Source organism: Convolutriloba macropyga, chromosome 1 (assembly GCF_964194025.1).
Source record: "Convolutriloba macropyga chromosome 1, txConMacr16.3, whole genome shotgun sequence".
NCBI lineage: Eukaryota > Metazoa > Xenacoelomorpha > Acoela > Convolutidae > Convolutriloba > Convolutriloba macropyga.
Genome location: NC_134468.1, coordinates 45062666 through 45074730, shown reverse-complemented (window position 1 = coordinate 45074730; position 12065 = coordinate 45062666). Strand labels below are relative to the sequence as shown.

Below are 12065 nucleotides of genomic sequence, written 5' to 3'. Positions count from 1 at the left end.
TGCCAAACATAGATTGTCTGGTCGACTCAATTTCAAAACAGATTACAAGAGTAGGTAATTACGGTACCGCATGGCTCTCCACGCTACAATATGCATTTAATCAACTTCCGTTAGAAAAAGACAAACATTGTAAAAACATCGTACGAGGTGACATTACTGGAATGTACATTTTTCTAACAGGCTTTTACGGCCTTACAGACATGCCAGCCCAATTGCAGAAAACAGTATAGTCAACACTAATCAGCACAAAAAACACATTTTGTTTAAGATGACAAATTAATTGTTTCGAAAGGAACATTGTACACCATTTGAATTTTGTCAATGAATGTCTACAGTCCAGATAAATAGATTTTTTCACTAAACCTGAAAAAGTGTCATTTTGCGAATATGAATTTACGTGGTAAGGTTTTATTATCTATGGTTTTTTAGATAACAAAATAATTGTTTCGATGGGAACATTTGAAGACCATATAATGTTAGTCATTGAATGTCTATACAAACTAAATAAAAAATTTCAATAAACCGGGAAAAGTGTCATTTTGCAAATTTGAAATTACGTGTTTAGGATTTTTTATCTCTCAAACAGGCATTCATCCGACATTTTCAAAGACGGAATCAATACAAGCACTTGGCCAACACAAGACACCTGAGCAGCTAAAATCATCTTTAGGGAGTGTTCATCACATCACGAAATTGGTTGCAGATCTAGCTAAGCTAAGCCATTCGTTCCACAATTTATTTAAAGACAAAACAAACTTCAGTTGTAAAACAAGTCATAAAAAGTATTTGAAATAATCAAAAGTAAAGTCAGTTAAATCACAGAAATCACGCATTTCAATCCAAAATTAAAAACACGAGTAAAACGTGATGCTTCAATAGAGGAACTAGGCGCCACACTTGAACAGCAAACAAACGATGGTTGGAAAGCCGCTAGCTATGCATCACGATTTCCGAATAAAACCGAAAATAATTAGAGCATTAACGAATTTGAATTGTCCGTAGTAGTTTGGATTACCGAACATTTCAAATGTTACTTTTATGGTAAATTACGTTACAGTGTTAACGGACCATCGAATAATACTATCAACTCTAAAATAATGTTTGACGAAAGCATTCAAAAGTAGATTGACAAAGTGAACAGATCGTTTACTACCGGTTTATATTGAACATCTCACAGGAAGCAAAATGGGGTTGGTTCATTACATCCCTAGACACCTGTGCTCCAAAGGTGGTATCCCAATATCATACACGACAAAGAATTTTGTAGTGGCCCAGATTGAAATAATTGAGAAAAAGTTAAAAGCGATACACATAATTCAACACGAAAAAAGGAAGAGGGGACCCGAGAAGCTGTGGCATGACGGAGCTCGCCCAAATAATTTTGTGGCCTTTCTCGAAAAGGGAGCTCCTGTATATAGTAACGGCCTGCAAGCCATGCACTGAATTTGATAAGATCCCAAGAAATGTAGAAACCATTGGAAGCAACTTTGAAATGATCAGAAACAACGAACAGATGGACAGAATTAAAGAGATTATTTTTTAGCTTGCATTGACCGCTTTTCTAAATATACGACGGTTTAGGTATTAAATAACTCCAACGCATTAAGCGTTGAAAATTTTTCAGTTGAATACTTCAGAACACACGGGTTACCTAGAACAATTGGACTCGATCCAGCGAGATGCTTATGGATAACGCTGTTAAAGAACACAACAACAATATCGAGTTTATTCTAACACTGGTTAACGATCACAAGTCGATTGGCTTAGTCGAACGACTCATCCAAGCAATAAAACAATGATTGCGCTACATAAAATTAGATATATCTCATTCGAATTTTTAAGTTTGAGACTGGAAACACGCAATCGGTAATAACATTAGTTAATAAAACGTAGGAGTCGTAGCATCTAAGTCCTTTCTTAATACTTCTGAAATACACCCAACTCCCCCTTTCGAATCTAACTACTGATCCATCACATACAAATTTATCATGCTCCAATGTGAAAAGACAGTGTTCAGATTTGGATACGATTGGCGAGGAGGAATTGTTGACGAACGAAGAGGGGCAGGATAAATCAATTTCATATGGAGACAAAATTGAGAACAAGAAGGAACAATTTAGCAAAAAGCCAAAAACGATGAAACAGAAGCGGGAGACAACTTTGTAGTGATTATTCTGTCAGTGGAGAACATTCCAATCAATTGCAATAGTAAAAATGTTGAATAGCGTCCGACAAGTGAACCCAACTGAAAGAAGTAAGAAAGAGATCCAGTGTATGTACGAAACACTCCCTGAGGTTGAATCGACTGAGAGAACATCGATTTCAACAATAACGATCATAACTTCTGGTCAACAAGACAAGCTGCAGACAAAAGCGGACATTGCTATTGCTGGCTCCAAAAAGTAACGAAGTGTGACAAAGTGAAGTCTTGGAAAACATGAAATTCTACAACAAAATGAAGTGGAACTTGTTCAACGCATGCGCACACATGCCAGGGACAGCGTAGAGAAGATAACAGGAGAGAAGCTAATTAGGCGCAAAGCATAATTGTCATCCATAAAGGACCCCATGAAAGACAACATAGCAAGGTGTCGCTCATTCGTATCCTTGAAAATGGAAGATAATTATAATGGCCCTCGAAAAAGCAAAAGAACAAATTACCAAAGTCTATGACAGAAGAGGAAACAAAGAAAAAACTAAAAACTGTGACATACGCGAAGAAAAGAAATCGTATGCACCCATCAAATACAAAACGGGACAACACGAAGGCCCAATTATAAGAAGCCTCTACCGCAGATAGAAAATTCCCTAGTATGGCAAATCACATTCAGACGAACAGTAGGAAGCCCAGCTGGGAGAAAAAGTGCCACCAGAGAGATTGCAACAGTCGTTGTCTACACCGCAGAAGCTAACTAAAAAAATTAATATATTAATTTTTCATGAGGGGAAATGTGTTAGTCAATGTTACCATTAAGTACGATAGCCCAAATATACAAAAGTATATATATATATATATATATATATATATATAATTTAAAAAGAAAACAAATATCCTTCAAAATGTACAAACCTATAAAAATCTCAGATATTTTCTGAAATCTCGTAATATAAGTAGAAACAAAGCCAAGAAACAAATGGTTGAAAATAAAACCGTAATAAAGATTGAATTAAAGCTCACTGCAATCGGGTTTTGACCTGTTTTCAAACGGGTTTTGACTTTTCAGAAAAACAATTCTAAAAAATGGCGAAGCTCATAATTCCAATTATGTTTTTGAAAACAAAGATTTTCAGAAGCCCTTACAGACAAAAGTTTTCAACAAAGAATGAAAAAAATGGAATAAGTGGCAATACTTCAGGAAGCCAGTTGGGCCTGTTATTAATGAGATTTAGCCACAAGACTACAAAATAACAACGAATAAGGCCGAAGCCAGAAATTTACAAACAATTTTACGACACCGCAGTGTTCAGGGCACTATATTTATAAGATGTTATCTGCAGGAACTTGTTCCTCATCTGAATATCAACAGGTCTTCCCCATAAAAGAACTATGTAAAAATGACACCGAATAGTAACCCCTAAAATTGAACAAAAAAAATCTCGAAAATGATTTAATAATAAAATTAAATGGTCGAAGCCATCAGTCAAAACATATAACTAACAGAAAAAATCGTTAAAATCAACAAAACAGTTGAGACTGCTTGTTAGTGAGAGTGAGCTACCTGGTGACGAAATTGAAAGCTACAAAAAAGACAGGTGATAAACACTTTTTTTAATTTCTTTTGAAAGCTATTAATACAAACAGCTCTCAGCTTATAACTTTAAATAGGTTCAATTATACGTCTAGGGGAAGCCATTGAAAATTGTCACCATCAAGTGTTTGCAAGTGTTTGTTGTACAACAAAAGATAAGACAAACAGGCAAAACAAAAACCATTAAGTGTTGCCAGAGAACTGTGTCTCAGCCCAAAAGTCAACTATGCAACAAAAATAATTTATATATTCGGAAACACCTGCTTTCATCGCTTTGCGTTTCCCAATTCATTTTTTCCTTCTATTGGACCTTTCAATAATGTTGTAATTCGACAATGAAACTGTTATATAGAGAATGCTTAGAAGTAAAAAGAGCAAGAAAGAATCTTGAATTTCTTCACAACTGTTTTTTAACGTGATCAGGCAGAACTGCAATTGTGTGTTTTCACACCTAACGGCCAGTGACTAAGTACCAGTTGGTACTGTGTTTAACTGCGAACAAAGCGGACACTCAAGATTTACAAATCCTCTCCAATTGGTGAGGTGTTAACTAACAACGAGTAATGTTACGAAACTAAAGAAAGTTTGTTCTCCGAGTGGAGATGACAGGATATAAATAAATATGTATATAGTTTAGCAATGTTTATATTAATACTTGGTGTGCTTGGTTACTTTCGGTGGACTCCTCCACCACAGAAACAAAATGAACTTTCGTAAAATTTTGAAAACTCGTAGTGTCAAAACCAAAAGAAAAATAAAACCGGTACATTAGAAAAATAAAACCGTTACATACACTAATTTACTAAGTGCTTTTCCTCATGTTTTTACTGAGATACACCAGAGGTTGAGGGAAAAACATAACATATGGCAAGTTTCAAAAACTTATTTTCATAAAACAAATAATTTCAAAGGCATAAGACACTTTAGAAGACAACAACTAAAGGCCTTGTCTAAGTTCACTTATACCTCTTTAAAAGCCAATTGGATTTTTAATTGGGAAGACTAAGTCACTGGACAACAAAATATAGCAAATCAAAACAAAACAGAAATTTTACGAAAAAAGTGGTCAGAGCCATAAAAAAACATAGGACTAACTCTGAAACCTTAATGTATTTGGTCCTTGGGCCGCAATTTTTTGCATAGTATTTGTCTATAATTGAGTCTTGATTTTAAAATCTTGTCAGTAATGTGCATAAGAAGCAATAAATGTCAAATTATGTTTTTAAAAAAAACCGCAACTATTAAAAATTAAGATCTGAAATTTTTTTACTGTAAGGATCCATGGTGAGATCAAGATCAGCCCTGATAGTGCTGCGCTGCTAAGACAACACTAAATTTTTCAAATGATTGCGAAATCTTTCAAATCTTTTATATAAACTTTATCACCAATCAAATATAAATAATGCACTTTGTGTAAATATCGAGTTTAAATTTTCAAAGAACTGGCAAAAGTTTAATTCCAGAAGACTATTAAAGCCATCGGGAATAGAACTAGCTCACCCATACAAAGAATATGACCGCAGCTTAAAGGTGTCTACTTCCATTTATTTTAAAGAAATTGGGCTAGAAAAACATGCTTGATCCCGTTCTGACGAAAAAATTCTGAATTTTGAAAAATTTAGCTTAAATTCTAGCTAAAAACTTCTCAAACAACTCAGCAACCCTCCTATATCTTGAAAGATAAAATCAAAACATTACCGTAAACAATTTTAACTTTTTATAAGCCAAACTGACGAAACTTTGGGCAAAAACACGGAAATGTAAATAAAAACAACGGAATATCGACTCCTTTTCACAAAACTTTAAACGTCGGTAACTCCTTGTAACAAGCAATTCAAAAAAAAAATAAATTCCATATTATACACAGGGTGGGCTTTTTTATGATACCAGACACAGTTCTCTATAATAATTATATCGATCGGCCGAAATTGACTGAACAAAAAACACATTTAAATAGTTCCTTCCCCCACTAAAGCGGTCGAAATAAAAATTAAAAAAAAGTAAACTAAAACTTTGTGAACCTAAAGAGCTTCTATACAGATGGAAAAAGTTTGATAGGCTTAGCATGCATGCTTTTCGCTGTAATAATACGTGAGGGAGGAATACTTTGCAACTAATGACCTTTTAGTGGCCTTTTAATGGCCTTTATGATAATAGAGAAAATTGTAAGTGAGATAATTTAAGGTTTTCCATTGAAGAAGTCCAAGTTACAAAAATTTACATCATATACGGGCCAAATAGGGGACCGTATGTGATAGCAAATAATTTGCAATATTATTTGCACAGCATGGACTTCATTTTTCCGAGATTCTAAAAAGATCCAATTTGATTAACGTTTCTTACAAGATTCCAGGAAGTTAGTTTTTTTCAAAATTCTCAAAAAGGTTCAAAGCCTTTCAAATATTGCTAGATGATTTGCTTTGGAAAGATGGCACAAACTTTTATTATACGAATGCCCGTGACTCGAATATTCATGTCATTTCAGTTCAGGACGTTTGTTGAATGGTTGAATTAAATATGTTAATTAACATTTTTTCTTCACGCCGTCCGATGGGTCAGCGCTAAGCAACGAAAAAAATTGAAAAAACATAGCAGGACAAGTTCTGACGTACAATTCAGAGAATTTTCATTGACTAAACAAAAAACTAGACCTAGAACGGACTATGAGTGAATTGTAAAATGCACCATTTAGAAAAATCAGATAAAAATCGAAAAAACAGTAAAAATCAAAGTGAAATTCCCATAGGTGAGCAAGAAACCACTAACGAGAAAAGGAAACTTCGTTCAAAGAAAAACTATTCCTAGAACGAACTATGAAAAAAAATCCGATCCAAAAATTGAAAAAAAACAGTAATAATCAAAGTGAAATTGCCGCATGGGAACAAAAAAACCACTAGCGAGAAAGCTAATTTTTGTTCAAACACCATTTTATTCTCTCGCTTTTATTCGTTCGCATTTACCACTCTATTTTATTCGCTACACTTCCTGTTTCAACGTGACCAAAATCACTACTCCAATTTGACTTCAAAATTATGAAAATGTGTGAACAGATCTTAAAAAGACAGCGCCCCAATGCAATTCAAAATCTTTGAATTGTAAAAATATGTATGACTAGCGGTGTATACGTTGAGTTTATGCAAGAGGAACGCTAAATGCTTTTGAAAACAAAAGATGCCCTTTTTGCGTTGAAAATTGAAATTATAGCATCGGTCTTGCGTATACTAGACGCTTGAATTTTAGTGTTGATCTTACATAAATCCAACACTTAGCCGTTATAGGCTTCATCATAGTAATTTTTGTTTTATTCAACGAAGTTTTTTGCATTCATTGCATTCAACACCGTCTAAGTTACTCGTTGTTACCACCTGAATTTTAAAGAATAGAATTGAGTACGCAAGAGGTTAATGGTTCAAGTCTCAGAGAGAGAGAGAGAGAGAGAGAGAGAGAGAGCTTTCGTGAGCGTTGAAACTTTATAACATCAGCAAGCGTTGAAAAGTTACCAAATGCAAGCAAGTTTTTTTCATAAATTTGGGGTGAATGGTGGGTTCAAATACTGTAAGACGAGCTCCAAAACTTAGCGTTCATCATAAGTACTTGTCGTCATTTTTAACCTAGTCACGGAAATATTATGTAAGAAAAAAACAGTGAATTCTCTATTGGGTCAACACTAGTCACCAGTAGTGTTCATATAACGCACTAGGAAAGGGGAGGGGGTTATCATGCCATGACGATAAGAGGGTATAGATCCCATGCTTGTATAGATTTGCATGTGGATAAAATTCAATGATCCTTAACCATGGGATAATAGGGTATACACTCGGATAGTAGTGGTATAAATTTAGTTACACGGGATAATAGACAGATGGATTATGGCATGGCGACAAAAGTTTATATATTCTCATATGTATCTTACGGAGACAAAATAGGGGAAGAGTGAGGATATGGAACCAAACAAAGCGCGAAGTCAAAACAATTGAAAAGGTTGCCATGGGAGTGAAACAAAAATTTGTTTTGAAAAACTTTGGGGAGCGGAATGGCATCAACGATTGCGACCGTAGACATAAAAAGTGTTCACGAAAACTATTTATTTTAGAAAAAATTATCCGGAGAAAGATTTGTGTACTTTTTAGCAACCTGTTTGCATTTGGATCCCAACATTGATCTTGACATTGCTCTAAAACTGCGTCCCTATGGGGGAATAATTGGTATTGACAATTCGTCGCTGGACAAATATTTCAAGTCTTTCAAAATTTTGAGGCTGCACGCTATTCATCATGATGCTGCCGGTTTCGTTTATGAATTTAGCGAAAAAGGACTGGGTTACTCATACGCTTAACTTTCTTCAACCAGAAACGAGTATCTTGGTCAAGTGACCGGCCTTGCATTGTGTCTTTATGTGAAAACTATCAAAGGACAATTGTTCAAATTGTTGGAATGCTGAAATCACGTGCAGTTGTTCTCAATTTTGAAGGTTTTCTGATTAAATCTGGCTTCATAGTTAAAGAGCATGTTATTGCTACCAAAAACTTTTTTGACATAATTTAACTCCCGACTCAAACACAATGCTCTCATCAAGTGATGAAAATTCTTATCAGTGGGTTTCTAAGTTCTTGCACGGTCTTCTGTGAGAAACGTGAGAATATTTTTACCGCTATTTGCAACAAATCATCGACAGCATTATTCTTCGATTTCCATCAGCAATATTTTACGCCAAGGGCAAAGAGAAAGCAAGTACTCTCAGGGAACTACTTCAAAAAAACGCAATAAATTTGAAGAAAATGTCTTGTGAAAAAAAGTTGAACATTAGAGGATATATCGAGAAATTCCTATTTGCAGCCTTCATGCACTGAGTTGTCCGAAAAGACTGAGGAGCAGGTATTGTGCAAGGAAGAAAGCCCTGTTGTTCTATCACTGGTTGATGAATGAATCAACGTCCAGAGATCCCTCACTGCCTCAAGTGAAATTTTCTCCGAGTTTCACAGTCCAGAGTTGCATAGCGCCCGATAATCAATTGACTGTAACTCTAGTCAAGGAGGAAGGAAATGATTTTCGTGGACAAACTATTCTGGGAAAACAGCAGATTGTGTGTAGTGGCGCTGGATTAGAAAATTTTTAAGAGTTTTTTTCTCTAGTTGAATACTTTTAATTTTACAATGTCCATACAAGAGAAAATGCAAAGACTGAAGCTAACCCCTTTACCTCTGCTCAAGCGTGCAGTACCAATTCTGATGTCTCTGGACGATGTGAGTCTTCCCAAATGAATCAAGCAGCGGGTGAAAGAAAACGAAGTAGAATCCATTGTTTTCAGAGAAAAAGTAGACTCAATAAATGCAAACTGTGCAATCACTTATAAAAAAGATGACAAAGATTCTGAATATGTGTCGTATGAAATACATATTGCTGATTAATTTTGTAATTAACTGAGTTTGCAAATTAAATCTTTTTTCACAAAAAAGTTTTATATGTGTCAAACGGAAGATCAGTTAGATTCGGGCGAAGGCATAACTGACTTGATTTTTGACGCCAGAGGTTCTGTAATTCGAGATTACCGCAATCAGAAGATATATACTTCACACAAAATTTTATAACAATATTTCTCATAACTGTATCCTTAATCAGATTAGTGTTTTTCAAACATGACTGCGAAGAATCAACATTTAGTTTTCTCTACTCTCGTGCACAGTTGGGTACGCTCTTCCTAATTCCAAGTTATGAACAAAATAATTTCAAACTCTGACAGGTTGTTCATGTCTGTTTGTGGGCCATCTTGTTGCGGAAAAACTGAGCTGATTTTCAAAATGTTACGAATTGGCACAATTTCCTCAGAGTTTCAAAGCATTTTTTAATTCTCTCATCATGATCATGCAAAACTTCAGTCATTAGAGAAGAAACTGAACAAAGAGTTCAAACTATCATCTGGTTTTGAATTCGTTTCAAAGTTCTGAAACTGTCTGCTGTCTTTGACGACTCTTGTGAAGAAATTTTTATCGAAAAGAAATTTCTAAATTAGAACTGCAACGCGACACAGAAACATCGGTGTAAAATACGTTAAACACAACTTGTTTCAACAGAGCAAATGGTCTAGAAAAATTGATTTGAGTGCAACACATATAACTTCGTTCAAATCACCACGAGACACACAGCATATTAATTTTTTTGGTCGACAACTGAATAACACACATTTTTTGAAGGAAAGCTGTGAGCTATCAATCAGGAAGGCTTTCGGTCATTTGCTAATCAACTAAGATCCAAAAACATCCGACGTCCTAGGTTACGGTTCAAGTATTGTTCCTCCAGTTCCATCAATGTTCTATCTTCCATCAGCTAAAACTTCTATCACAAACTTAATTGATGAGAAAGAAAGAATGATGTATGCTGCGCGGGATATAGGATACGTCGGACTCAAAAGTAGGAAAAATAATCGAGACAGCTCCAATTATGTCCTTTAAATTCCTTTGCGAGCACTGACTCAATAAAGTGAATGGAAACGTTCCGGTTAATAAAAACAAATTACAAGGTTGCGAGAAATCTTTCGAAGACTACTATCTAATCAAACAAGTTTAAAACAAAAGAGGAAACCTTTAGCCAAAGAAACAGAGTTGGTGAGAATTGTTGGTTTTTCTTGTAATCGGTATTTGACAAAAGGAAAATGCACACGGAAGGATTTATTTTAATTCCAAAAAAAAGTTTTTGTCACATCAACCCGTATAAAATGAAATTTTTGAAAGCCCTAATTGTAAACAGAAGGCAGCTCAACTATCACTTTTTAAATAGACAGTCTGAAAAACCACAAAATGAAGACAAGACTCTTAAAATTATGAGCAGTGTTTTAAAAAACAAGGAGACTACTAAAGAACAAACATCAGAACCAGTCAGCAAAAACAGTGTTATAGAACCAATATTTAAAGAAGCAAACGATTTCCCAGTCTCAGTCTATTATATCTGAACTTGCATCAATGGATAAAAACATAATTACCCGACGTGAAATCTTAAATGAACACATTATCCAATCTGACCTAATTTCCATTGAAGAAAACGATGAACTTCATACCAACAAAAGACCACTAGGCGTTAAAGTTTCTACTTTTTGTATAATTTGCAGCAACCCACAACAAAAATTGATATTAAAAAATACTCAAAAAGTGGACTGCTCTTGATATGTCACCACATTTAGTCGTACAAACATTTATGCCAAATAAATCTTGGATACCTCGTCGGAAAGTGACAGGGAATTTCACCCAAGTCAAAAAAAAAGCCCGCAGTGATGGTTCCAAACCAACCCCGAAAAAGTTTACGAAGAAACAAGTGATGAAACGACCGAAAAAAGGGACCAGTCAAAAGAACTCATCTTTCTGCTCCTGAAGTGAACCGATTGGACCAGTTTTAATTAAAAGGTCCAGCTTCATATGGAAGCACAAAACGCATACATGCTCAGAGCAACCTGCCGTTAGGCAAAGTGCAGTCCTATTTGGAGACCAAACCGTCTTTCATAAAGTATCGTTCAACTCTATTAAAATTTCCCAGGATGAAAGTGTTTTTAAAAGACATAAAAGATTTTTGGTCATTGGATTTGGCGCACGTTGACAAACTAGCAAAATATAAACGTACAATAAATTATGTTGTGGTAGCAGTTGACTGTCTATCAAGATGTTTAGCAGTGAAACCCTTGAAAACAAAGTACGCGAGGGAAACAGCTAAATCATTCCAAAAGATGATCAAAAATCAGTAGCCTAAAAAGTGTGGGTTGACGATGGTCAAGTATTGGGGAGCATTCAAACAATTGTTCCAAAAACCTGAAATCATTTGTACAGTACTTTTGAGAAAAATGTCTGCATTTGCTGAGAGGAACATTAGGTCACTTAAAAAGCTAATTCATCGGTACCTCTAAGAAAAGTGGACATATACTTACATTGATCAATTAGACCAATTTTTGAAAACAATCAGTTCAAGAGTGAATTGGGTAACTAAAATTGCACCAAATACAATGCACAGCGGTTAATGTCATTGATCGCGCAAACCAGCATAACTCAGAAACCTATGTTTTACGTTGGGGATTTGTTGAGAATAGTTAAAACGGAAAAATCTTTGCGGAAAAATTACAAGCAATCGCTCACAGACTAAGTCTTAGAAATAACGGGAATTCCTACATTAAACCTTCAACCCACCAACATTCTCCTTAGTCAACGCTGACAACGAACCAATTCAAGGAAAAGTTTGGTCAACCAGAATTACAACTTGTCAGGCTCCCTCTCGTTGAAAAAATCCATTAACCGATTTGAAGACCATTTTACAGTTCACGTTGTTTCATCCGCTTCA

At 35.2% G+C, this 12065-nt stretch overlaps 1 protein-coding gene across 3 annotated transcripts in view; it reads right to left on the bottom strand.

Moving 5' to 3' along the window:
• LOC142349428 (uncharacterized) overlaps nucleotides 1-12065 on the bottom strand; it is a 61734-nt gene that overhangs the window by 19086 nt on the left and 30583 nt on the right. The window lies entirely within an intron of this gene.